We start from the raw sequence: 3,614 nt of genomic DNA on the forward strand, positions 1-3,614 counted from the left end.
CACAGCTTTGTAGTATATTTTTGGGTCAGGGAGTGAGATGCTGCCCACTCCACTCTTCTTTTGTAGAATTGCTTTGGCAATGTGGGGTCTTTTATGATTCCAGATGAATTATATGACTGTCTTTTCTAAATCTGTGAAGAATGTGTCTGGTACTTTGATTGGCATTGCATTAAATATGTAGATTAATTTGGGTAGAATTGCCATTTTGGTTATATTAATTCTTCCAATCCAGGAACATGGGATGTCCTTCCACTTTTTTGTGTCATTTTCAATCTCTTTTTTTAGCTTCTCATTGTTTTCCTTGTGGAGGTCTTTAACTTCTTTGGTTAGATTTATCCCTAAGTATCTTATACTTTTTGTGGCTATGGTAAATGGAATAAGTTTTTTCAGTTCTATCTCCATCTGCCTGTTGTTTGAATATAGAAATGCTATAGACTTCTGTAGTATTAACTAATTTTAAACAGGGGTTTGAGATAATCAGATTTTATTTTTCAATATTAGTAGTATTTGCATTGGTTAAAATGCATATCATGAAGGTCACCAGGTAGCATGGTGGTTAAGGCACTGGACTCCCACATGGCTAACTGCAGTTCTAATCCCAGACCTAGAAGCTTGCTTTCTCACTTTTTCTCTTTTTCTCTATCTTTCTCTGGTCAAATTTTAAAAAATATAGTAATAAATAAAATTCATTAAGTAATTATTTTAAAAAAATACCTTCTATTCATGTAGGAAGATTTATAAAGAAAAGCAATATTCTCTTAACTTCACACTGTCCTCGACAGAGGAAACCACTTTTTAACCATTTTATTTTTAATTCTTTTTAATTCTTCTACAATGTTTCTAAAATAGTGATACTTTTTTTTTAATTCACTAACAATAATATATATATACACACACACACACATACATATATATATATATATTCCTACTTCCTGGTACAAAAGATGAGGATTCAGTTCACTTTCTCGTACCATTATGTATTACTAATAATTTTTAAAGTTTTATTTAAATGCTTTTATTATTCCTTTCATAACTGTAATAATGTATTTAAGCCTCTATTACTTCTTCCAGAAAATGTAGATATGTCTCTAGTAGTGTCCCTACTATATTAAAATGATATTAGTACCCTGGCCTTTTCTTCCTCTCTCTTCTTTTTTATCACCCTCCTTGTTTCTATAACTACCACATACCTCTGTGTGTGGGCGATATTGAATATTGCCTGTATTGTCTTTTTCTAGTTTTGAAAATTTATTAATATAAAAAATGAATTGAAGAGTCATTCTTTATGTTCTCATTTCTATAAGAACTTATATAAAACTGGAATTACTCGTTCCTGGAATATATTTTGTAGAATTCCACTGTAACATTATCTAGGTTTGTTGTTTTCTTTTTAAGAAGTGACTTAGCTTCTTTTTTTTTTTTTTGTTCTTTTTAGGTTTTTGCCATAAAGCATGTGAACTCACCAGAGAGAAGCAGTAAAAGAAAAAAAAAAAAAAAGAAAAAAAATTGCCCACCTCCCCAGGGGGATGGCCATGCCTCAATCCCTCCTCCTCCATTCTCCTCTCAGGATTTTGGACATACATGCACATGCATCTGGTGTGAGTTTCAAGGCACCAGGTCCAGGACTCTGTAGTCAACCATGTGGGAGTCCAGTTCCTTAACCACCACACTGCCTGTTGGCCCAACTTCTTTTTTTCTAAAATCCACTCAGGTTTACCTTCCTACTCAAGGGTTAATGTCTAGACATCATACACAACTGATCTGGAAAAGACTTTTAGGAGATAACTCACAGAGGCAGGAGCAGTACCCAGTTGAGGGTCCATCGTTGCTCAAGGAATTCTGGGGCAGGACACAGGATCTTGAAGGACGGAGCTTACATTCGTGTACCAGAAATCCTGGCTCTTTGGTTCCAGGATTCTTTTTTTCTTTTTAGAGTTTTTTTTTTTCTTTTTTTTGGCTATAGGGCACATGTGCCTACTGGAGAGAGAGAGAGAGAGCAAGAAATCATCCCCTGGGGTGATTTCACACTGCAGTCCCCTCTTCTCAGTCTTTATCTCAGGAACTTGGGCATGCACGCAGATGAACCTGGTGAGAGTTTTAAGTTGCCAAGTTCTGGATCTGAAGCGCAGTCAACTACCTGGGACTCCAGCGACATAACCATTATGCCATCTGCTGGTCCCAGTTCCAGGGTTTTTAACTGGCATGATTAAGTTCTTCTCAGGTGAAATTAGGGACAGAGATACAACAGAAAGATATGGCAGTCTTTTAAACACTCGTGGGCTGGGAAAGCTCTCCGATGTACCCCAGAGTTGTAATGTAGGTCCTGTAATTACAACAAGATCAAGAGGTACCCTCAGCCCAGTGTTGTGACCACGTTAGTTTTCATGGATTTGGAGCACTAGTTCTTTCTCTGGTTGGAGACCTGACACTCATGATTCAGCTACATAATGTGATTGACTGGGGGCCTAATCTGCCCTATCAGCATTCTCCCAGGACTGATCCTATTAAGTGTAGGTCGTGGCCAGTTTCCACAGAGTTCTTCAGGAAGCCAACTCCTTTTCTGGGACTGTCAGGCTGTAGGAAATGAGATTTAGACAAATTTTCTCTTATCTCATAGGTTTTATGTTTATTCTTCATTTCTTTTTCTAAATAAGATTTATTTTATTTTATTTTTTTGCTAGAAGGTACATGTGCTTATTGGAAAGAGACAGAGAAGAGAGTTAGAGGGAAAATGAGAAAGCACCCCTTCCCATGGAAAATGGTCACACCACAGTCTTTGCACCTCCATTTCTCCTTCTGAGATTTTGGACATGTGTGCACAACCCCTGATGTGCTTTTCAAGCCACTGAGTCCAGGACTTGATATACAGAATTGGGGGACCAGCATCTGGCATAATGGCTATGTGGCTGGACTCCCATCTAGTCAACCGTAGTTCGAGTCCCAGACCCGGTGGCTTAAACTCATGCCAGGCGCATGTGCGTGCGTGCCCAAGATGCTGAGAGGAGAATGGAGGAGAAGGGATTGCAGTATGCCCATTCCCCCAAGGGGTGATTTCTCACTTTCTGTCTCTCTGTCTCTCTCTGTCTTTCTAGCGAGCACACACACCCTATAGCAAAAACCTCTCAAAGAAAAACGATACACAAGAGTTGGCCATGTCAGATCCAGCTGTCTTACTCATTGGCAAATTAATTGTTTTAAATAAGGAGAGACTTTAAAAGTAATATGGCTATTATAAACTATTTTATTGTAATAAATTTGATAATTAGATCAAATAAATATAGTTCCTTAAAAAATGATATTTAGAGCCTCCCTGTCCCCCCCCTCCCCCCGAGGGTCTTCATAGGTCTCCGCCTGCAGCCTTGACCAGCCAGGCTCAGGGTCAGCTGTGTGTGCGGCATGTGCAGGGGAGCCAGAGGGTGCGATCCAGGACTCCCACGGGGGCCAGCACCGCAGAGCACTGATTACCGTGGTACCACCAGCTGGCCCTATGCTGGGTTAACTTTTTTTTTTTTTTAAGTTTACTTTTTCCACGAATGAAAGAGATAGAGAAAGAGAAACAACACGCCTGGCATGCTCTCAGAGGTCTCTGGATAAGAGCGTGGAATCTTCCCATG

The sequence above is a fragment of the Tupaia chinensis genome, unplaced genomic scaffold (assembly GCF_000334495.1).
Source record: "Tupaia chinensis unplaced genomic scaffold, TupChi_1.0 Scaffold144702_1, whole genome shotgun sequence".
NCBI classification, from domain to species: domain Eukaryota; kingdom Metazoa; phylum Chordata; class Mammalia; order Scandentia; family Tupaiidae; genus Tupaia; species Tupaia belangeri.